Consider the following 25,116-nt stretch of genomic DNA (forward strand, 5'->3'; position numbering starts at 1 on the left):
GAATTGTAGTTCACTGCATGCTCAGTAGCACTTAATACATAGTGGCCTAGTTGCTAATGGAAGACCACTTTGCAGTGGAGGCGTCCAACTCCCTATCAGGGCCCTGTGTCAGCTCCGCGTGGGTGAACACCACAGTGACACACACCCAAATTACACAAAACAGTTCAGTTCAGAGAAGAGTCTTTTTTTTAGGGTTATAAGCATATCTTGTTGTCTAACTGCATGGTGTAATTGTGCAAGAAACCCGCAATTCCGGCCAATGGCCACAGACTGCCCTTGTTAGATATAATAGTGCCTTATGCCAGAAAGCTGGTGCTCCAGGCAAGTTTCGTCATGGAGCTAGTTTTTATTCCTGGCCAAAAGAATCTGAACAAATGAGATGATGAAAAAGTTTTAAGTTGTAGCGCCGGAGAAAAGGAGTCGGAGGCGGAGTGTCGGACACAGGAACAGAACTTGCTTTATTGTTCGACATCAAAACACTACTCGCATAACGGCGGGAACTCTGTTAACCTTTCCTCCGGAAGCGCAACAACAAAAACAGTCCGTGCGGAACCCCGCACCCCAACTCGAGGTCCCGCGGGTGAATTATGTAAACACCACACAAGCCCCCCCAGAATTCACCCGTAGTCAAAATCCTTGTGCCGTGGAGGGATGATGACCCGACCCCGGCGAGTGTGCACTGTAGGGGCCGAGGGGGGCGGGGCCGCACTGTCCATTGAGTCACGGGACAAGGGCTCAGGCGGGGTCAAGGGTACCCCGGCGGGCGCAGGGGCACAGGGCAAAGGGGGACGACCCCGGCGCGGGGGGAGGGCCAACCCCAAAGGCTGGGCAATGTCCAGGTGCGCGGGTTTGACCCTGTCCACGGAAACAGTCTCGGGTCTGCCGCCAATGTCCACGAGCAGGCTCTTATCCCCGTGCTCCAGGACCCTGAACGGCCCGTCGTATGGGGGGCGGAGAGGTCCACGGTGGGCGTCATGACAAACAAACACAAAATCCGCAGAGCGCAGGTGACGGGGCAGCCGGGCAGCTGGGGTGCCATGTTGCGACGTGGGAACCGGCGCGAACCCTTTTGCGGCCTCCAGCAGGGAGGACCGTTGCCTGGCTGCGGACCAGGGCGCTGTGGCGTCCGGGATGAATTCGCCGGGGACCCGCAGTGGCTGGCCGTAGACGAGTTCGGCGGATGAGGACAACAGGTCCTCCTTGGGGGCGCACCTGAGGCCGAGCATGACCCACGGGAGCTTATCCAACCAGTTGCCGTCCGTCAAGCCGGCACGCAGGGCTGCTTTCATGGAGCGGTGGAACCGCTCGCAAAGACCGTTCGCCTGGGGGTGATAGGCGGTAGTGCAGTGCAGCTTGACCCCCAAACTCTCAGCGACTGCGTTCCAGAGTTCAGAGGTAAACTGAGGGCCACGATCTGAAGAAAGGTCGCACGGTGTCCCGAAGCGTGCAACCCACGTGCCGATGAACGCCCGGGCCACGTCTGACGACGTTGTCGAGAAGAGGGGAACGGCTTCGGGCCAGCGGGTCGTCCTGTCCACCATGGTGAGCAAGTAGGTGAATCCGTGCGAGGGAGGAAGTGGACCTACCAAGTCGACGTTGACGTGGTCAAACCTCCTCTCGGGGACAGCGAAGGGCTCCAAGGGGGCTTTTGTGTGGCGATGCACCTTAGCCCGCTGACAGGCCATGCACGAGTCGACCCAGGCCTGCACATCTTTCTTGAGACCGCGCCACACGAACTTCTGGGCCACCAGCCTCACGGACGGTTTCCTTCCGGGGTGGGAGAGGTTGTGGACCGCCTCGAAAACAGCTCTTCGCCAGTTTGCAGGGACCAGCGGCCGAGGCTGGTCAGCCGAGAGGTCGCACAGCAACCTGACGCCCGAGTCACCAACCGCGACTTCCTCCAGGCGCAAACCCGTGTCAGAAGTCTTGAGGGCCTGCACCCCGTGGTCCGAGGCCTGGTCTGCGCTCATGCGGGAGTAGTCGAGACCCAGATGCACAGTGCCGACGATCGCCCTGGAGAGGCAGTCCGCGACCACATTCGATTTGCCGGCGATGTGTTGGATGTCCGTAGTGTACTCAGAGATGAACGACAGTTGGCGTTGCTGGCGGGCGGACCACGGCTCGGCCACCTTGGACATGGCGAAAGTGAGGGATTTATGGTCCACATATGCCGTGAACTCACGGCCTTCCAATAGGGAGCGGAAGTGGCGGATCGCCAGCCAGAGGCCGAGGAGCTCTCTATCGAACGTGCTGTATTTGCGCTCCCTGGGGACCAGCTGACGGCTGAAAAAGGCAAGCGGTTGCCAGGCGCCGCCGACCCACTGTTCGAATACGGCTCCAACAGCGTAGTCCGATGCATCGGTAGTGAGAGCGACAGGGGCCCCGTGGGTCGGGTGAGCCAGCATAGCGGCACGACTCCGTGCGGCCTTCATAGCCTCGAAGGCTTCCATCCTCTCGGCCGTCCATTCAACGTCCCGGTTGGGGGCCTTGTCTTTAAGAGCCTCATAGAGCGGGCGCATGATGTGGGCCGCCCGGCGGATGAACCGGTGGTAGAAAGTCACCATCCCCAGGAACTCCCGGAGGCCCCGAGCCGAGCGAGGTCGGGGAAAAGCGGAGACGGCCTCCACCTTTGCCGGAAGAGGGGCGGCGCCGTTCTTGTCTATGAGGTGCCCGAGGAACTGGATAGAGGGCACCCGGAAAACACACTTCGCCGGGTTGATGATCAGGCCATGCTGCTCAAGTCTTGCGAAGAGGTCGCGGAGGTGCATCAGATGTTCATCCTCTGAGGAGCTGGCGACGAGGATGTCATCCAAATAGACGAACACAAATGGCAAGTCCCTGAGCACAGAATCCATTAAACGCTAGAAAGATTGTGCCGCGTTTTTAAGACCAAACGGCATCCTCAGAAACTCGAACAGTCCAAACGGAGTGATTACAGCTGTCTTGGGAACGTCTGAGGGGTGCACGGGAACCTGGTGATACCCGCACACCAGGTCGACCTTGGAGAACAAGATTTTGCCTGCCAGGTGGGCTGAGAAGTCCTGAATGTGTGGAACAGGGTAGCGGTCGGGCGTAGTGGCGTCGTTAAGGCGGCGGTAGTCACCACACGGTCGCCACCCACCACTCGGTTTAGGGACGATGTGTAGTGGCGAGGCCCACGGGCTATCCGAGCGGCGGACGATGCCCAGACGCTCCATGTTGGCAAACTCGGACTTAGCGACTGCTAGCTTCTCGGGATCAAGCCGTCGGGCCCTCGCGTGGATCGGGGGGCCCTTGGTCTCAATGTGGTGCTCGACCCCATGTTTAGTCGTGGCAGAGGAGAAAGTGGGCCGTGTCAAGGCAGGGAACTCACCAAGGAGGAGTTAGTACTTGGTGCCGTCCGATAGCGAACTGGAGAGACCACCATAAGTCGCCTCATTGCGGACGCAGGCGACCGTGGAAAAAGTCAGTGCATCCACCAGACGGCCCCTCTTAACATCCACCAGCAGCCCGTGGGCACAAAAAAAATCAGCGCCGAGGAGAGGGAATGAAACATCCGCAGTGACAAAGTCCCATGTGAAGCGCTGATTCCCGAAACACAAGTCCACAGTCCTCAAGCCATAAGAGCGGATAGGGGAGCCATTAGCGGACAGTAGGGGTGGCCCATGAGTCCCGCCAGCGGCGTCCTCCGCAGTGGCCGTCAGGACGCTCCTCTGGGCGCCGGTGTCGCAAAGGAATTTGCCCCCGGAAAGGTTGTCCTTGACGAACAGCAGCCGGCTCTTCGCGCCCACGCTCACGGCCGCTGCGAAGCGTGGGCTTTGGCGTTTCCCGACGCGTCGTAGTTGCAAGGGGCGCGGCACCTCTTCGCTTTCGCACCAAAACGGGCATGGAAGTAGCACAAGCCTGTGCCAGCACGGCCGTCGGTGCCGAAGGGGCCCCTGCTGGATGCCACCCCCGCGCCTGAAGGTGAGTAACTGCGCGTCGCAGCCAGCGTCTCAGGGGAGAAGCGCTGGGTTGCCAGGAAGAAACGGTCGGCCTCCTCGGCCAGGGCCCGGGGCTCAGTGACAGTACTGTTCACGAGCGCCGTCTGAACGTGCGGTGGCATTTGCCTGAGAAACAGTTCCATGAAAATGAAATTGGGCTCTTCCGTGCCCAGCAGGTTTAGCATCATTTCCATGAGTTCGGAAGGTTTGCTGTCCCCCAGTCCATTAATAGCCAACAGACGTCGGGCACGTTCCGGCCGTGAAAGCTCAAAAACCTTGAGAAGGTGAACCTTGATCCCAGCATACTTATCTCGGGCCGGGGGAGAGGTGATGAAGTTCACTGCTCTGGCCGCCGTTGAGCTCCCGAGTGCTGAGACAACGTGGTAGTAACCCGTGGAATCATCTGAGATCCCGCGGAGGGCGAACTGAGCCTCAGTCTGTGCGAACCACGCTGCCGCGGACGTCTCCCAAAACTCCGGCAATTTGAGGATGGCGGTTGCCATGTTCGTTTCAGTCTCGAAAACGCCGGGACTGACGTCGGGGTCACCAGTGTAGCGCCGGAGAAAAGGAGTCGGAGGCGGAGTGTCGGACACAGGAACAGAACTTGCTTTATTGTTCGACATCAAAACACTACTCGCATAACGGCGGGAACTCTGTTAACCTTTCCTCCGGAAGCGCAACAACAAAAACAGTCCGTGCGGAACCCCGCACCCCAACTCGAGGTCCCGCGGGTGAATTATGTAAACACCACAAAGTAACAATATAGCTCAACAATTCAGTACTAAATTGTCATCTTTGCACAATTTTATCACTTACTTACAAACAATGTAACAGTGCTTTATTTTGTCTTGTCCGTGCTTTCATCCTTGATCAGACTGTGCCAAGGTGAATTTTTAACATTACGCACCATCTCATTCTGCACTTTCTACTTAGGCTCCAGACTAGACCTTGCTCACTTGAAAAAGAGAAAATCTCATCCAGTTTCACCACTTTTTTTTCAATTATTCACATTTTTCACATTCATGGGACAACAGCATCAGGCGATCGGCCAAAACTGCCTCGCGATTGACACATTGAGCACCCCTGCTCTAGAGGAACTGTTTGGGGATTCTTTGGGGATCAGCTTTTGAAATAACTCGGGAATGTTCTTTTCTCTCAGGTGAGTCTGGACAAACCCCTTCAGTTCACTGATTGTGATTTCATCTTTATGAATCAACATGTCCTTGAAGATACCAAGCCTTATGATTTTTAGCACACCAGAAATTATCTCTGATTCAGAAAATCCTTCAGATGTTATTATAACTAATGTCTGAGGACTTGGCCACCTTGCTCCTTAAACTCTTCCCAAGGGAGGCAACTAAGGTCCCTGAACAGGGTTCGGACGCGGCCCCAAAAGTCCCTAAAAACCCCTAAATTTTCGAAGGTGCATTTAGGGGCTCCTAAATGCCCTAAAAATCCGCGAAAACCGGTCAAGCCCCTAAAAAGGCCTTAAATTTAAAAAAAATCAAAGGGAGGACCTCTACCGCCAAAATTCTCCCTAAAAAATAAATTAATCTTTTATTTAAAAAAAAAAAAATAGCGATCGGTCTGGCGTCCAAATCAGCCGGAAATTGTCAACGGAAGTCACAGTGTTGACAACTAGTCGCCATCTTGTCGATATTCCATTGTTTGTTTCCATGAGTAGACATTTTCACTTCGTCTTCGTTACGACGTAGCGTAGTTCTTTCATCGATCCAACTTGTATCATATCATTTTTCAAGAAGCTTGGGTTGAAAGTAAGGAGTTTGGGAGCTGGGTTCGTCGACATCCAAAAGATCGGTACATGTTTTACTGCCATCTGTGCAAGCAGAGTTACCAGCTTGAAAAGATGGGCGTCAAAGCACTGGAGTCGCATCAGAAAAACAGGAGACACGCTGATTTGGCGAAGACTCTCATCTTCCGTTGGTATGAATCTGTTTCTAAAATATCAAGATAGTGAAGCATCAACTTCAGGCAGTGGTACTAGGAGTGCATGCGCACTAGGGATCGCAAAAAAACGCTTACTTTCATAACCGGTTTTCACCGAACAGCTGTAGCAAAAAAAAAAAAAAACGATTAACCGGTTTTAAAACCGTTACCAAAGTGGTGTTTACATAATTCACCCGCGAGACCTCGAGTTGGGGTGCGGGGTTCCGCACGGACTGTTTTTGTTGTTGCTCTTCCGGAGTGACGAGTTCCTTTTCTCCGGCGCTACACTATCGATCGTTAATTTACTCCGCGGTAATGGGGTAGTTTGTATACAATATTGACAAACAAGCTTGTTGAATGTGGCTTTCAACAACGCACTCGTGTAAGTTAAATTTGTGTTTTTTTTTTAAAATGTTTTAATGTTGACATTCTTCTTTCGGACTTTCAGAAAGGGCATGAAAGTATACCGAGCGTTTCCTCGATGCCATGTTTTGATGTTTGTGTTCTTTTGAGTCCAACTTTAACAGCGAAACTTAAAAAAAGTGGAAATGATGTTGAAAAAATAGCATAATGTGGAGTACCGGAACCGGAAGAAATGATTGGAAATTTTAACCGATTTCGAAAGTCCGATTACGGTTTCGGTTTAAAAAAAAAAAAAAACGAAAACCGGTTATAACTGGTTATTTGTAACCGGTTGCGATCCCTAATGCGCACCTACAGTTGTCCAGCCATCGACTTCAACCAGCCAGAAGTCATGCTTTATGAACGTAGTTCAATACATGAAGATGGACTCGTTAAAGGCAGGGATTGTGTGGACTTTAAAAGTGATCTGCAGCCATTACAGTTACAAATCTTGTGAAAATAATTCGAAAGTGTTTGCAGTCATGTTCCCAGACAGTGACATTGCTAAAAACTACCACTGTGGGGAAAGGAAGACTTTGTACCTGGCTACATTTGGCATCGCTGCCCACTTTTCATCTCTACTGCCTCAAAGCCAAAAAAGCCAGAATAGAGACTGACATATCAACGCTTATTGAGAAGGCTGACAGGCTGTATGAGGAGGCAGTAGAAAAGAGGAATCTGAGGTTTATCACCGAGGCCAATGCACTCAGAGGCAGAGCAAAGGACAAGAGAGCCACTTTGGCACCTCTTCAGCAACAAATAAAGGAGGCACTGGGTAGGCTCAAGGAGCTAGAGTCGGGGTGCTGAAACAGACATCAGTAGAAGACATTTGTGTATATAGTTGCAATTGTAGCTAGGATCTGTTTTTCTGTATACTGTTATGTGAAGATGTTCACAATGGTCTTATCAATGAGAACTACCACAAGGGACGACAGGTGATCACTGTCACAGGTACTGAGATCCTGGAACATTTGATGAACCAAGAACGGTTGATGGCACCATCGGGTAAGTCTTTTTTCCTTACTCTTGATTTCCCACGATGGCCCTAAATTTTTCGTGTCGGCCCTAAATTTTTCGTGTCAGCCCCAAAGAATGCCCCTAAAAAGCCCTTAATTTTTTTTGGTCAGACTGAGTATGAACCCTGGTGAAGGACAAGACCCCCTCACGAGCCAGCTGAGAAGTACACTCGCCTGGTTGGTTACTGACTGGCTGTTTGGACATGTCTGAGGACAGATGTGTGTGTGTCTGTGACTGTCTTGCATTTGGTGGTATACATTGTATAAGTTGTTGATTAAGATCCTCATAAGCAGCAAGTACTTTGAGCAAATCAATGTTCGATGTTTTAGTTCTATTGAACACAGTGGTCTCTGGTGATGCTGAATCTGGCACCTTGATTCCACCGGAATGTGAAATACTAACTGAAATAGGTGTGTCACCTCTGTGTCTTGGTGTCTCCACTAATTTTAGTAGGGGTGTCAGGTTCACCAATCAGACATTCATTAAACAGGACAAAAAAGGAAGCAAAGACACCAGTTCAAGTCTCGCGAGGAGAGGAACTGTGTTGTACAATTCACCACCGCATTCTTTGATTATCCTCTCCTCAGAGCCTCTATTTATTTAGTTTTAAGACGCCCCTTATTTACATGGATGTTACAAAAAGGAGACGACAAGCAAAACAGTTTGAAACAAGGTGTACATGTTTGTTCATGTGCGTGTGCATGTGTGGAAGACTGATGAATACATGTGTGGTCATCATTTCTTTAACAGGCAAGAGTTCTAACAGTTCTGATGATTAGATGTTTTTGTTCTTGCTATCTCCTGCTAGGAGGCTGCCATGTTATCTAGAGCAGAGCAAAGCATTTCTTTATTGGAAGCAGATGTATGATAATTATGATCACAATTATTCCTACATTTCCCCCCTGTTTATCCTACATTTGCTACCACATTTTCTAGAGCAGAGCAAAGCATTCTTCACTGCAGGCAGAGCAAAGCATTCTTCACTGCAGGCAGAGCAAAGCATTCTTCACTGCAGGCAGAGCAAAGCATTCTTCATTGCAGGCAGAGCAGTAACTGAATTGGAGCAGAGCAAAGCATTTCTTCATTGCAGTCAGAAGCAGTTACTTAATGCTATTTACAATTATTTCTACATTATCTTCCTGTTTATCCTACATTTGCTCAAATCCTTAAATCATCTAATAGATCACCATTTCGGCCTACACTTGGAGGAAAATATAGCACTAATTACTTGTAATCTTCTGGATCAGAGAACAGGTCTGGAAGAAAAGTAATAACGTCGTCATCGTGGTCAACAATATCACTGTCATTACTCTGTTGTGCCAATAGTGGATATATTTCTGCCAATTTTGAATTTGACGGGGCAATAGCAGTGGTTATAAGTTGGTTAAATGAGGCCTTTATGCAGGGAATACAACAACATCCACACAATGCAAGAATAACTGCAAACAGCTATAGAAACTAGGACAGAGAACACCAAATTTTTAGATTTGCCAAACATTTTTTTTCTCCCCACCACTCAGACCTGGCTGATGTGTTTACACCAGAGTGCTCCTTCATCTTGTGGTTCAGGGTGTGGAGGCCTTGAATGGCCCTTGTGCGTGACCCATCAGGTGCTGTGATATTTGGAATAAACAACACTGGTCACCGAACATTGAGCAGTCGCCACCCTTTTTGGCCAGGAGCATGTCGACCGCCATGCAGTGCTGGAATGTCATGAGTGAGGTTGCAGCTGGTTGTTCCCTCATGGCAATAAAGCCTGCTTCCGTATAATTACCTAGTTTCCGTACATTGTAATGTATGTAGTTGATTCTGTCAACGTTTTTATTCAGAGTTATCCATAACAAGATGAATTCCCATCCTGCAGCAATCTCGTTAACCAATTTATACTCATCTGGTATGCAGTTGGGATGCCATTTGCATCAATGTATGTAAGATCTCCATCTTTCCAAGAGGACCTTCGCCTTCGGGAGAACCCAAGGGGAAGTCCAAAGATGGATGCGGCCAATTGTATATCCTCTGCTTTGGATGGAAACAGAGTCACAGATAAGAGCAGTGATACCAGTGTACACGTTCCCGCTGCATTTATCAGTGTGTCATAAAACTTTTGACCAACACACCACCACAACAAATCGCTGCATGGGAGCAGTGGGGCAGTTTGCAGATGGATATCATGACACCATGTTTTGTTGAGACATCCCACCTTAAAATCTGTCCCTGTAAAGCTAACACAGGAGAAATTAGCCAATGCAACATGAGTAGAAAATATCAGTTTATCATTTACTGCCTTAGTTGTTGGATAAACACTTTTCCATTTCTGACAAGTGGTGTTAGGAGTTGTTTTAGTCATTACTTCCAGGGTACATTGTGTTGGGATTTCTGTTGGAATGACACGCATTAGTGGCCCAGGGCCCAAGCATGTGATGTAACTATAGTTTAGCTTGTTAGCTGCATTCTACATTAATAACAACCAGTTTTGTTTGGTATTTGTAAAAAAGATAATCATAATAATGAAAAAATGTTCCTCAGGCTTTTTCGGTTAAAATACTCCCTCCATAGTATACGTACTCTTTTGTATGGCATTCGGGTTTAAGGTAGCATTAAATTGGCAAATGGTGAGAAGAAAGTGGGGGTTTCATTTAGCATAAGCCCAAAGATGGAATCCCAGCAATTAGACTCTGCCAAGGAATTGAAAAAGTGCTGAACTGATTCACTGGGAGGCACACATGGAGTCCTCCTCTCATGCCTCGGTGACTCCCGCATAGTTGTTTACCAAAGTTATTTGAAATTAGGTTGCGCCTCTTTATTTTATGTGTGGTAGGCATAGTTGACTGAGTATAATTATTGGTTCTGTTTTGTATTTTTGTCAGCTTCGCAGGTGTCCAAAAGTAGCATATGAACAAAAATATCATTACGGCTGTCAATGTTCCAGCCCAACATGCTATCATATTATTTAGCCATTTTGAAGTCATGTCTACCAAGTCACCCCTAAATGAGTCAAGTGTCTTTTAAATCTTCACCAGCCTTCAGGTATTTTCAGATACTATAAATCTACACCCACCGTATGCTGAACTTTTCTCACCTTTCCCCTTGGGTGACTCAGCTGAGATGACCTTTTACAGTGTGTAAGGTGTATCCATGTGTTCCTTTCTGCTATTTTGTCCATGTCATTCAGCTCTTGCTCAGTCTATGCCAGTGTTCGGATAGAACTGTATGTACAGTAGATGTGAATTCATAAACAGACATAGGATGAATAAACAAATGGCAGTATTATTAAAGCACAGTAACTTGTTCCATTTTTTTTTCTTTTCTGATGGCGTAGTGCAGGGATGTCAAACTCATTTCTCTTGCGGGCCACGTTGTAGTTCAGGTTTCCCTCAGAGAGACATTTTGAGTAAAGGCAGCATGGGATCGATTCCCGCTCAGTGATGGTGTCAACATCTGCACTGCGACTGGCTGGCGACCAGTTCGGGGTGTAGTCTGCCGCTGCCCGAAGTTAGCTGGGATTGGCTCCAGCTCTCTCTCCGAATAAATGCAGAAGGGTTGCGTCAGGAAAGGCATCTGGCGAAAAAAAATCAAAAAGACAGTTACTCCTGCACCACCATGACAATGGCACAAAAATGGCTTTACCCATCAATGCTGATAAAATTCCCAATTTGTTTCTAGTCCTATCAAATTGTTGCATGTAAAATTTCCTCGTGACACGCCATTAGAAAACAATGCTTTTTTGATTTTCAAAAGAAGTTAATGGATACACAGAATCCCCCAACTTTTTTTTTTTTTTTTTTTTTTGCATTCGTTATCAATTAATAGCAATTGGTATTATCTCTGGATATGTGCAAACAGAATCTTGTTGTTTGTTTTTATTTTATTTTGTTTATTTTTTGGGGGTGGGACCTTGAGTGGTTCCCACAGGTACCACTCGAACAGAAAAATGAAAATAACGGTTAGCGTTTTCATCCAACACCCAACAGCAAAATTTAACTGTTTAGTCACCATTATGACAGCAGTCTCACTTCAATGTGTAACCGGACTACAGCGACCTTGGCAGTGGGAATGTGAACACCTATCTTACAAGTGGCCAATAAAAACAAATTAGTTTTATTTGTTAACAATGGTTTCAAAAGCAATAACTTTCCTACAATCAACAAATGAACTCAAGTACCCCTTTTTGCAATTTTTTAATCTCTTTGGGGTTGTTAATAACTCAGAGGGCTACCAGGTGGATTATGCAGTGGTAAACTGAAACATCAATTGAATGATTCTCCCGCATCATCTCCTGAATCCCACCTACCAGTCCACTTTTCTGAGTAAATATTGCGGGCGCACAATCTGTCATTAGTCCCATAAATTTACCCTATGGCAGCATCATTTCAGTTAGACTCCTCGAAGATTTACTTGTGGTTGTGGCATGCTTGGATTTTAATCTGAAAAATTCCTCTGTAATTTCATTTCCACTCAACGGATAAATGTTGATAGTAGGGCAGTATCTGATGTGTCGCTGCTTTCATCAACAACAAGTGAGTATTCCAAAAAAATCTTTCCCTTCTCCTTCAGTTGTTCTTGTTGATTAGTAGCAAGCTCACAAGCATGCGCAGCTACAGTGTTTCTGCTTAGACTTGCTTTTAAAATGCTTCATTTTTATCTGGGCAAACAGCATCGCAAACTTTGAGCAGGCACTTTTAACAAACTCTCCCCCTGTAAGGGGGCTGACTGATTTGGCAATCTCTGCGGCAGTAATAAAACTAGCCTTTACAACAGCCTCACTTTGGGATTTTGGTTTGGTAAACAAAGTTTGCGGAGAAACCAGACTTCATCTCCTCCACCTTCCGAAGCTTTTGTTTCTCGTTCAGATCCTGATACCTGTCCTGGTGTTTCATTTCAAAGTGTCGTATATTATATATAACTACAGACACACTGAGTCCACACAAGACAAACAGGTTTGTCTTTTAAATTGATGAACATATAGTTTGGCTCCCACCTATTTTGAAAGGTCGTTTTTTTTCTGTCTTTCGTTTGGCCATTTTTCGTAAGGGCTTTATAACGTGAGTTCATCCATCCATCCATCCATCCATCTTCTATCGGTTTTCCAGGTCGGGTCGTGGTAGCAGTAGCTTCAGCAGCGATATCCAGACTTCCCTTTCTCCAGCAACTTCGTCCACCTCTTCTGGAGGGATCTAGAGGCGTTCCCTGGCCAGCCGAGAGACATAATGTCCCCAGCGTGTTCTGGGTTATCCCCAGAATCTCTTTCTGGTGGGATGTTCCCAGAACACCTCACCAGGGAGGCGTCCGAGAGGCATCCAGATCAGGTGCCCTAGCCCCCTCATCTGGCTCCTCTCAGTGCGGAGGAGCATCGGCTTGACACTCAGCCCCTCCGTGATGAGTGACCTTCTCAACCTATCTCTAAGGGAGAGCCCGGACACCCTGCGCAGGAAACTAATTTCAGCGCCGTGTTTCCGGGATGTTATTCTTTCGGTCACGAACTGTGGGTCATGACCATAGGTGAGGGTAGGAACATAGATCGACTGTTTGCCTTTCTACTTAACTCCCTCTTCACCACAAAGGTTTACAAAGTAACCTTACAAACCTTTACAAAGTCTGCATTGCTGCAGACGCTGCACCAATCCGCCTGTCGATCTGCTGCTCCATTCTTCTCTCACTCATGAACAAGACCCCAAGATACATGAACTTCTCCACTTGAGGCAGGATCTCTTCACCGACCCGGAGAGGGCACGCCACCCATTTTCAACTGGAAAATCATGGACCATGTTCTCAGATTTGGAGGTGCTGATTCTCTTCCCAGTCGCTTCACACTCAGGTGCGAACCGCTCCAGTGAGCTTTGGAGATCACGGCTTGATGAAGCCAATAGACCCACATCATCTGCAAAGAGCAGTGATGCAATGCTGAAGCCACCAAACCAGACACCCTCGACGCCTTGGCTGCGCCTGGAAATTCTGTCCATAAAAGTTATGAACAAAATCGGCGACAAAGGGCAGCCTTGGCGGAGTCCAACCCTCTCTGGAAACAAATCCGACTTAATGACCAAACCAAACGGACCAAACTCTGGACACTGGTCGTGCAGGGACCGAACAGCCCGTATCAGGGGGATGCACCCTCAAGGATCCTGCCGAGGGTGTAGAGCTGGTCCACTGTTCCATGGCCACGACGAAAACCACATTGCTCCTCCTAAATCTGAGATTCAATTTTCCCGACAGACCCACCTCTCTAGCACCCCTGAAAAGACCTTACCGGGGAGGCTGAGGAGTGTGATCCCCCAGTAGTTAGAACACAACCTCGGGTCCCCCTTCTTAAAAAGGGGGACCACCACCCCAGTCTGCCAATCCAGAGGTACTGTCCTCAATGTCCATGCGATGTTGCAGAGGGTTGTCAACCAGGACAGCCCCACAACATCCAGAGCCTTTAGGAACTCCAGGCGAATCTCATCCACCCGCAGGGCCCTGCCACTGAGGAGCTTTTTAACCACCTTGGTGACCTCAATCCTAGAGGTATAAAAGCCTGCCTCAGACAACCTAGACCCTGCTTCCTCATGGGAAGGCGTGTTGGTGGAACTGAGGAGGTCTTCGAAGTATTCTCCCCACCGACTCACAACGTCCTGAGTTGAGGTCAGCAGTGGCCCATCTTCACTATACACAGTATTAACAGTGCATTGCTTCCCCTCCTGAGACGGTAGACCAGAATTTCCTCCAAGCCGTCTTGAAGTCGTTTTCCATGGCCTCACCGAACTCCTCCGATGCCTGGATTTTTGCCTGAGTAACCACCAAAACCGCATTACGCTTGGCCAGCCGTTACCTATATGCTGCCTCGGGAGTCCCAAGACCAGAAATACCCAATAGGACTTCTTGTTCAAGTTGGCTGCATCCTTCACTGTTGGTGTCCACCAACGTGTTCTGGGAATGCCACTACGACAGGCACCGAGCATCTTACGGCCACCGCTGCGATCGGCTGCCTCAGCAATGGAGGAATGGAACATCGTCCACTCGGACTCAATGTCCCCTGGCTCCCCCGGAACATGAGCAAAGTTGTTTCGAAGGGGGGTGTTAAAATTCGGCCAGCCATTCCCAGCAGACCCTCACAATACGTTTGGGCCTGCCACGTCGGATCGGCATCTTCGCCCACCAGGTGGTGATCAATTGACAGTTCCACCCCTCTCTTCACCCAAGTGTCCAAGACGTGCGGTCGCAAGTCTGATGACACAACCACAATGTCGATCATTGAACTGCGACCTTGAGTGAGGGCACCATTATACCTGAACATGGTGTTCGTTATGGACAATCCGTGATGAGCGCAGAATTCCAATAACAGAACGTGGTATGTCTTTGTGCTTATGCATTTTGTTTTTTATTTTATTCTAAAAACGAAAAAAAATGTTCTGTCAAATTCTGCGTGTATTGAAAACTTTTAGAGATCACAGCTCTTTCTTTGAAACATATTACTGATTTTTTCCGGACGGTTCTGGTGGCTATGAACAGTAGGAAACAATTTCACAAATCACAAAAATTCAAAATGACATTGTTAGGTTGCATAGTGGTGCATTTTTTGTGGCCAAAATAAGTTTCTATGTAAAATTATTTGTAAAGTAGCAAAAAATAGCTCATCATTATCATACAATCACCTATCATGTGAAAAAATACTCATGAAGATAAAATAGATGTCACATTGTCAGGTCTGAGCGAGACCTTGAAAGTGCTTGAAAGCTGTACCTAGCAAACATGGTTCTGTTGAGTATTTCTGATCCCACTGAAAAGGAGCCATTATGTCCTTTTGTAGCGTATGATCAAAAGACTTGAATCTTTCTGAAGTTATAGTGAAATTCAACATATTTCATTTAAAATTGTTCAAGTTTTCTTTAATAAATGTATGTATATAATGGAATTTTTCAGCTGAGAGTTAAAAATTTTGAGTGACTTTGTCAACTTAAATGACAGAATGAGAAGGACTGGTCAGTTTTGTGACAGCGTGCAGTAGCGTAGTGATCTCGTGGGGTACCATGGCTCTGGTGGTAGGGTGGTCGTCTCCCAATCAAATCCTGGGCCTTATGACCATGTATGGAGTCTCCTTGACCAAGATCCTGAACCCCCACTTGCTCCTGGTGCTGCATTATCATTAGGTGAATGAGGAGTCAATGTTAAGCTGCTTTGAGCATCTTGATAGTTGGAAGAGTTATGAGAGAGAAAGTCCATTACCATTTAATGTCAAGATTCCCAACAAGTATGCTATGGGAAGTAACAGATTTCACATAATTGCTCAGAAAATTATTTATTTATGACAAATATCTTTAATTATTCTATCTTTAATTAACAATCTATGCCAGTGACACAGAGTGAATGCCAGAAAATTATAATGCTCTTCTAGTCGATGACAGGAGTTACATGATGAAGCTGTGTATTACAGTTACTTTTTGCAACATTTTTTTTCAGTCAAGAGTCATGAGATTTTTTTTCAAATATAAAAAAGGTGCCTTGGCTTAATTCAGGTTGAGAAACATGTAATGATTTGTATCATAAACCCAAGATTATTATTTTGGGTCAAAATTTTGGGCACATCTCAAAAAAAAAAAAAACTATCTCATATTGTTAGAAATGCACATTGATAAATGCAAAGTGTATTTAATTTGATCTAGTATTATCAAATAAACTGTGCAAGTGTAAGCACACAGAGGTAATAAGAACAATTTATTTCCTTCAGTCGCATCTTTGGCCACCTGCTTGACTACAACATTGACACAATAAAATATACTGTTAATGTATGTGTATTAATATATTATGAGTTATTAAGGGGTTAATAAATTATTAAAATCCTTTTCATTCTGCCGTTTAAAGTAGTTGTTTTTTTCTGTGCATTTTATGCTTGAAACAAAGTGTACAAAAAAAGAGCTTGTGTATTTGTTGTATTTTTAGGCTTAATATGCAGTGTTTGAATTTGTTCTGCTATAAGTGTATTAGTATTTTCCTTTGGGAGTTTGGAATTGATCTGAATAAAAGTATTTTATTTTACAGATAAGATTATGTGAAGGAATTGGAGTTGAAATAAGCAAATACCATAAGTATTTGCATTAATAATACTTTAAAATGGCTAAAAAAAAAAATACTTAGTCTATTATTGTAATGGTACTTCCTGGTTTTGATGACTGTGGCAAAGATAAAAAAATAAAGTCAGTGACGTTATTCACCCTGAATGTTGAATTTCTTTCATTTTATGACATACAGTGGAACCTTAAAGAACAATCCTGGTACACTTTCATACTGCCTACAATTTTTTCGAGATTTCAAATTATACTACATTCCCCAAAATATTCTCTATTGCCTTGATTTGCATATGAAGCGAAGTGACATCCCATTTCTAATTTATTGGGTTTACGATGACGTTAGCCCACTGTTTACAACTATAAAGGCTTTAACTCTTCCAGGAATGCTAAGTTATTTTCGCTCAGAAGAAGTAGTAGGCAGTCTATTCCTCCATGCCAATTCCAGTGGGCCATTGACAGTGGCTGACTAAGGCGAGCCCAACAAACTTGTCGCCTCCTGGTTTTATTGAGCTGGAGGCATTTTTTTTTGTACAGAGACATAAAGTTGCGGCTGCAGGGACTGAAATGAGTCTACTTTCAAATATTAACTGACATTTTCAAAACTTGCATATTATACCTTTGTTTCTTCTACATATCACTGTGCAAAGGTCTCCACCACTAGTTTTCGTGTTTCTATAACATTTAGTATTTTATATACAACAGATATCGTGTAACACTGTTAAACTGTCAATAGTTTCCTTCGTAGCGCAAAAAATAGCATGGAAATTTATAGGAAGATAGGACTAACACATATGGTGATCCACCATTTTGGCCTTTGTGGAGACCCGTTCTCGGAATTGACACTTTGTACGGTACCAAACAAATAGTGGTGTAATGACGTATTTATTTATATTCCTATCACGTAACTGTCGGCAAGATAGCCTTCCAGACATTAATACATTGTTTGAAATCATTATAAAAGGCAATAAATCAATGATATAGATACTAGGAAATAATTGTAATTCCATTTACTGTACTTGATTTTTCAGTTAGCAGCTGACAAGGCTACTTTGTTCGTCTTTTTTCTTTGTTTTATTTTCCATGCTCCACATCTAATCACTGTTGTCCATAGTGACACCGCAGTATAAGTACAAGTATGTTGTTGATTTCAGCACTTATTTTCATTATTAGTTTCAGACGTCAGGGCAGATGAGCAGGAAGCAAGAAATTACTATTAAAGGGACACAGACCATGTGAACTACAGGAAAGTATTTCAGACTCACATTTGTGCTACAGAGAGCTGGTTTGTTCATTTATTTATTTCTCTTATTATTAATACTAAAATATTTTCCTAATGAGAACGCTACATTGTTTCAGTTTTAACCATTACTAATTCTATTCTATTCATTTTATTCTAAAAATTTTGATCCAGCATGTTACAGCGGAGATATTTTTAAGGACCCTGTCATAATTCAATTGAAGTCACTTCCCTCCCCTTTTATTCCACAGCAATACAATCGGTCATCAACTTTTATTACGCACTCAGTTACAAAACACATACAGTACATTATAGAACACAATACACGATAAGACATAAAAGAAAAATGCTAATGAAAAAGCTTTATATTTAATTATCATAATTAGGTTTTATCGGATTCCTTTACAGCAAACAACAAGACTGAAATAAAATTCCTCTGCTTTGTCCTGCAGGTATTTTTTTCACTGTCACACTGGAAGAATTTTTGCATAAAAACTCAATGAATGGATTTTCAGCCACTGAATTGTTTCAGCTTGTATCATTCTAAATGAACCAATATATTCCTTGAATCAAATTGACAACAACTCATGATACAAATTGAACCCCAGTATCTAATATGCAGTAGTAGCATTCCTAAAACAGCAAATCTCGTGGTGCCATATGGCTTTAACACTGTATTTTCAGTTCCTCTGTCACAATTTAATTAATCTTGGAACATAGTTTAAGTGCAGTGGTACCTCTACTTATGAAATTAATTCGTTCACGAAGTCATTTGGTAGCATGATTTTTTTTTCCTTAAGTAGAAGCTTTTTTTACATGTAAATAGCCACATCCATTCCAAGCCCTCCTCTCCCCGAAAAAAACATTCAAAGTACATAATGTAAAGAATAAAAAAATATATATGATCATTTCCCTTTGGTGTTTGAGCAACTTATGCGAAGAGAAAGGTGAGTGACAAGTGAAACGCATGGTGTGAGACGGAGGAGGAGGCTGCTGAAAAAGAACACGTACGAATGTATGCACGCACACAACTCCACTAAAATTTCTTAGGGCCCTCGTTGAAGAAAGCTGAATAAACTTGCAATAAACTTGCAATAAACATAAATGAAAAACTTACTAAAAAAGTTGTACATTACCAATGTGCACTAGCGTGTGACAAAGCGTGTGAAAGCACGAGCGTGTGAGTCGGTGATACTCGAGTGTCGACTGGAAATGAAGAGCATCACGAGTAAAGATTGAGGTCCCTCCTAGCCAATGAGATGCCAGGAAGATGCTTGACGATAGCTAATGGGAGAGCAGCTCTTTCACACCACTTTGAAACCCAAGAAACAGGATATTTACGTTCAGTGGACTTTGAGGGCGGCGAATAGCAGGGCCTTTTTTTCCTTTCATATCCTGAATTTTCCTTCAAAACTAGAGACAATATTTTTCTGATGAGGCGTTTCGTAACCTGAATTTTTCATTACAAGAGCCGTTCGTAAGTTGAGGTACCGCTGTACTGAAAGGAGGACTTTGTCAAAAAAAATGGGAATGGGAGCACACATTAAAAGTTAGTAGATGAAGGTTCAGTGTTTCTTTTAATGCCCAAATTATCCACAGATTTCACCTAGAAACAGCTCTAAATTGGAAACTATTCTCGAAATTTTTCTCTCGCTCAGACATTTCACTGATCCTGACTGAAAAACTGACAGCCAATCAGCGTTTGCCACGACTACAGTGCTTCCTGTTCTGACCCCATTGCTTGTGGATACAGTTTCACTGAACAGAGAACAGAATGTCCACTATCTGGCATTTTGTTGGTGATTTTTGTGAAAAATAATTACAAACAAACAAAAGTAATTATATTAATTAATTAATAAATATTATTTTTTTAACAAGATAAACAAATTTGGGTGCGTTTTCTCATTGTTACAGTTTGGGGCACAAATCTTCAGCATCTTGGTCTAGCTAGAAAAAATGGTCTGGAATGGTCAGCCCCGGTGACTTCACAGGGCGAGGTCAAGGACGTTTCTTCCAGGTCTGACTGTGAAAGCTGGCACATATCCAGATATTGCATGGATTTCAAAAATGTTCTTTATTTTCCTCTTTTTTTTCAATTCATCTCCAAAATGTATGTAATAATAATATTACTTCATATTGGAGGATTTATTGTACAGAGAAATTTTGGACAAAGTCTTCCTTTAAGTTACCATTACAGTGGAGGGTGTGGAAGCAAGGTTATCTTCAATGAGGAAACACAACACTGGCTCAGTCTCACCACTGCTGTGTGTACTGTAAAGACTACAAAATATATACATGTATTCCATGTAAGTCAGAATAAAAGAGATGAATAGTTGAGATAAACTGATACCCACGGAATATCTATTTAGGAGCTTGCCACTGTGACAGATGGGTGTCTTCAACTCACTCTTACAATGGGGACACTGGTATACAGCTGAAAATCACAAACAGTGTGATTTTACGTATGCATTGGGAATTTTTCAGAGGATTAAGAGTTACAGCACCTGTTTCCTCCTGTGATGAATTTGATTCCAATATATCACAGTTGTTTTCACTGTTTTGCAAAACCTATTAAAGAGAAATAAAAGATGTGAGGTCAAGCCATGATAAATATTGTTCCTATTTCGACAAACAAAACAATATTCAAAATGCTTTCCTGCTGTAGCTACAACCTGAGGAAGTGTTTATGAAGATGACATTATAAATTGAACTCAACTCTTCACTCATGTCTATTAACAAGAAACGGGATACATCTACTGTATGTCTATGGTTTACAGGGGAAATAAGGCGGTCCTCGTGCTGGGGTGTCACCTATCCCTGCTTGGCTCCTATTTAATAATGAATTAGACCAAGCAGAGTGTTGGTTTACCATCAGATGATTTGTCTAATGACAAAGTTTAAAAGAAAGAATGATTTACACCACCTTGATGCTTCTGGGAATTTGCATGTATACAATTCAAGATGAGTATTACATTAAAAAAGAAAAGTATACGTCTCATTTTTGCATTTTTTTTTTCTTAAAGCAGTATTTCTTAAACTGTGGTACAGGTGCCACAAGTACTTCACACAATGTGAATGAATTACCGGATTAAATACATAAAATTTACATTTAATACATGAAATATAAATGTGACTTTTGTGGAATGGAGTGTTTTTATTTTTCTACTTTGCATGTACATTACATTTTAAAGCAGTTTAAGGATTTTTTTTGGGGGGGTAAAAGAATTTTTTTTTCATGTGGATTGCATTTTGATGAATTGTCATTCATGTAGGTTTTTTTTTCATTAAGCTCTATGTTAATGTTCAAACATTGCAAGCATTATGTTAAAATGGTTTACAACAATAAATAAAGTTGTACTGTACTGTTAAAAAATGTCTTGCTTTTGATGAACACTTTAGACTACTACACTACTGTTAGTCATTATGGTGGTACTTAAAGATCTAAGTTGTTTTTTTTGGGGGGGGCGGGGTGATACTTGATGTAATGTATTTGAGAACCACTGCTTCAAATATGTCCATTGATAATGACCTCCAAATCATTGCTACTGTACAGTATATGCATCTGTCTTTATGTTACAAGCTTGTTTTTAAGGTGTTTATTTTTTTTATGTTTGTAGTTTAGGATGTGTATTTTATTTTTTGCCATAGAATAAGAGTATGTTGAGTTTTAATCAGAATTTAGGGACAGTATACTTGTCTGTCTCTGGCCAGCCTTCTATCCAGAGCACTCTGACGCCGTCTGGCTTCCCAATGCATAGCTGACATCTTGACAGCACCTCGAAACAGTTAAGAAATTTATTGAATATTGATCTCCTGTTTCTTTAAAAGGCTTACACTGTACATTCACATGTAGAAAGACAAACGGGTAACTGGAATATTTACAGTTTTATTTACATTATCTGTTAAAAATATACACTTAGTGTTTTTGTTTTACCTTCCGGCACTCCAAACACTCACACAATGATTAAGGTTAAAGGTTTATGCTATATTGTGGTTTGTGTATCTGAAGACTGCACCTACTTCCTTCGAATAGATAACGAGAAGGCTGTCCTTCTGAATTAATTTTGTCTCCAAAACAGATCTCTGAAGGGTGTGTGTATTGTGTAAAGGATGTAAACATGCATTCCTTTTATGAACTTTGTCGTCTGTCCTGATTCCTCTCTTTTTGTCTTGTGACTGTTCCAGAGTGACACTGCACATACCAATGTACCAGCTCACCAATGGTTGTATTTTAAAAGTGAAACAACAAAGGAAGCACACTGAAGAAATAGTTGGCATTGCATTTCTAACACCACTAATATGATCTATTTGAAATACTATACTTTGCATTATCATAAGTTGCACCATGTAAATGAACTGCTTTTGATGAGAACATCTAGATTACGGTTAGTAACAATTTGCCAATCACATCAAATCAATAATAGTGTATACTTACAGAGATTCCTGCCATCCAAAGCAATCTAACAGCCACTGTAGGAGACAGAGATATCCCGCTCACTTTACTCCACTCCTATTTCTGACCTCTAGTGTAGTCCCCTGGCATCTTTATGCTCTCTTAGGCTACTTTTCTTTAAGAGAAGACATGTAGGGGTGGATAAATCATTGCTGTACCTCACTGGTAATTGTACAAAGCTTTTGCCCGAAGTTAGCTTGGATAGGCGACCCTTGTGCGGATAAGCGGTTTTAAAATGGAATTGGACCTTTAAAACACACTGTTGGATATATGTATCGAAGGGCACCAAAGATTGATTGCCAATAAGGATTTGAGGGTAGTGCAACTGTGGAGCGTTGGCCTCAGAGTTCTGAGGACGGGGGTTCAAAACCCGCCTGTGTGGCGTTTTCATGTTCTCCTTGTGCCTCTGTGTGTCACGTCCCATCGAAACGAGAGTAGGACCCAAATGCAGGAACTCGGAAGACGCAAGGTAGTTCAAGAAGAGACACGTTTATTATATGCCGAGGTCGGGAATCGAGCAGGCAGTCCGGTGCAGCAGCGGTAGTTGGGACGTCGGGCGAAGAGAGCAGGTGAGCGGGCAGGCAGAAGTCGGTACACGGGAGAACAATCAACGCCTAAATATGACCTTATACATTTAATCAACAGATAAAGTGTTGTCCATTTGCTAATCGGACAAGGATGTGTTGTGGAGCCGGTGGTTGTCCTTGATTTTTGTATGCGGAAAACCGGCTGGCGCCATCCTCCTGTCTCAGGCGTTGCCGTGGAGACGAACGACACCAGATAGGAGTGGAAAGTTACCATCCCGGCCCAGGTTCAGACGGCGAGGGGGGGCACCCACTTCCACCAATGACCCATATAGATAAAAACCGTGTTACCGGGCAGCCCTTGTCTTCTTCTTGGGTCATCCTGCCAGAAGACGCATGTCTCGTGTGCGGAAGATACCTAGATAAGACCCGGACATCTGTACTGCACATTCCTTTGTAATAAATTCATTTGCTGTTAACTTTTTCTAATCATTGGTCATATCTTCCTCGACTCGTGAACACGCGTAAGGTCCAAACTCGCAAATCCCCTACAAAACCCACGCATGCACGGGGAAAACATGCAAACACTACAAAGGCGGTACCAGAATTGAACCCAGGACCACAGAACTTTGAGGCCAACACTTTCCAGCTGACCCACCTTGCCGTACAGTACTTCATTTAGCTCAAACATTAGTTCTACCTTCAACTTTCACAATCTTTGTTCTCCTGTGGCTTCTAGCTCTTCCAGTCATGCTTGTTCGTAACACTTGTCCCTTGTCTCTTTGCCCAGACTTTTCTTTTTGTAATAAAACCCCACAAAACAAGATTGCATCCTTACTTTTATGGTGTCAGAAAAAGATTTTGCCCCGGAATATTAAATGTACAAAATATTAAATCATTGCTTTCCACAACGGTTAATAATTTCTAAGACAATATGTTTGTCTAATTCTAAACAGAAAGCATCGCTCTACTTTTACGGTACGTGTATGTGCAATTGAAAACTTCAGACCTCACTACACTTTACACTTTTCTTTCGAGACGACAGATGGTGCTGTTCTCATGGTTTTATTTTGACACTCGCCGTTTCCATGTCCCTTAAAAAAATGTGTCTGCCCTACCTCAGACAGCAACTACACTAACACAAGGGCATTCGCTGAACAAGAAAAGATGTGTTTCATATGTTCATGACTTGGGTTGTTATTATTCTGGTATTCCTATTCCACTGGAATTTCAACAATGGGTTACGTAGGTATATTGATTGTGATTCCAAATAAGCCTCCCGAATCAAGTTGCTTCATTTTTTTCCCCCTTCGCCGGCCACTGTCCACTGGTGACGTCAGATCTTAGTGTTGACGCCCGCCCCTCGCCCTTGGTGGACTAAAGTGCTTGTGTGTGCGTTGCCTTCTCGGTTGCCACACAGGAATCCGAGGGAATAACGTCCAATTGTGGCCTCTCGAAAGGCTTCCCCTAAAGGTTGCTGTTTGAAACTAACTCGGTGTTTAGTGTCGAGTTGTAACACAACAACGATAGAAATTATTTGTTCTGGCGTGGAAGTATAAAACAGGTGAGTTTTGCATTGGAGTTTAAATACCGTTGCGTCTCTTTCTCCACGTCAAAACTTGGAAGTAATGTTTATTGCACTGCTTTGTACACTGTTCTCGGAGCATTTTGTTTCGTGTTTTTTTTTTTTTAAATTATCACCGGTGTTGCTTAGCTGAACTTAATTATTAAAGCCGATACGAAACAAGGTCTAAATCCCAGATGTTATCAAATGACTTTTTTTAAATGCAGGTTGAATATATCCAGTTTCCTTTTTGACCCTCGTTAAATTAACATGACAGTCACAAACTCTTTAAACAATCTAAATTACGTATTTCACCACAACGATCTTTTAGTGATTATCTTATAATGAAGTTGAGACGAGTAGGCGTTTATTTGCTTTGTAATCCCCAAAAAGAGGTCCGCTGTTCTTTTATCGCCGTTGGTAACGATTCAATTTTGCTAGCCCACTATGTATCTTACTAAAATTCGGCCAAGTGACCTTTTTTGTTGTTAAAAACCTCGAGTTCTTTACAACAGATTACACGGCATGTGGTTATTCATTTTTAGTTTAATAGTGTAACGTGTTATACTAGGAAATCCTTGGTGGATATAGGGATTGAAACATTTACTTTGTAATTTTAGGAAAAGTACCGTGTGTTTATTTGGCAAAAGCATAGCACAAAAAGTATTTAACCAAAAACGTTTTGCAAACAACTGTTTTGGAAGGCTGCAAAGACTGCAAGTTAGAAGAACCCTTTGCATTCCGAATTTTGAAAGATATAGTGTTTGAACATTGCAATGTAATCATGGATAATCCAAGAAATGTGGCAACATTTGATATACTGTAAATTAGTATGTTTATGTTCAGAAGTGCAGATTTTGTCAGTAATCCAAATTAGGAATGTTTAGCCTTTGCGATTGTCCCTCTTCCAATTAGTCGACATATATTAACATTTTTAACATTAATACCCACTTTTAATTTGTTCAA

The 25,116-nt window shown here is 43.7% G+C and overlaps 1 protein-coding gene across 10 annotated transcripts in view; it reads left to right on the forward strand.

Annotated features, from left to right (window-relative positions):
- The first annotated feature begins 5,636 nt into the window (after nt 1–5,636).
- LOC133514035 (ADP-ribosylation factor-like protein 4D) overlaps nt 5,637–25,116 on the forward strand; it is a 47,634-nt gene continuing 28,154 nt past the window's right edge. The window contains exons 1-4 of one of the 10 annotated variants that reach the window (XM_061845273.1): nt 5,637–5,906; nt 7,263–7,316; nt 7,439–7,504; nt 12,419–24,150. The gene's annotated coding sequence lies outside the window, so the exon portion shown is untranslated. Of the gene's footprint in view, nt 5,907–6,197; nt 6,292–6,953; nt 7,317–7,438; nt 24,151–25,116 lie in introns of those variants that run through there. The other 9 variants (XM_061845268.1, XM_061845270.1, XM_061845271.1 and 6 more) reach the window with 9 other exon arrangements.

Source organism: Syngnathoides biaculeatus, chromosome 16, assembly GCF_019802595.1.
Source record: "Syngnathoides biaculeatus isolate LvHL_M chromosome 16, ASM1980259v1, whole genome shotgun sequence".
Classification (NCBI taxonomy): domain Eukaryota; kingdom Metazoa; phylum Chordata; class Actinopteri; order Syngnathiformes; family Syngnathidae; genus Syngnathoides; species Syngnathoides biaculeatus.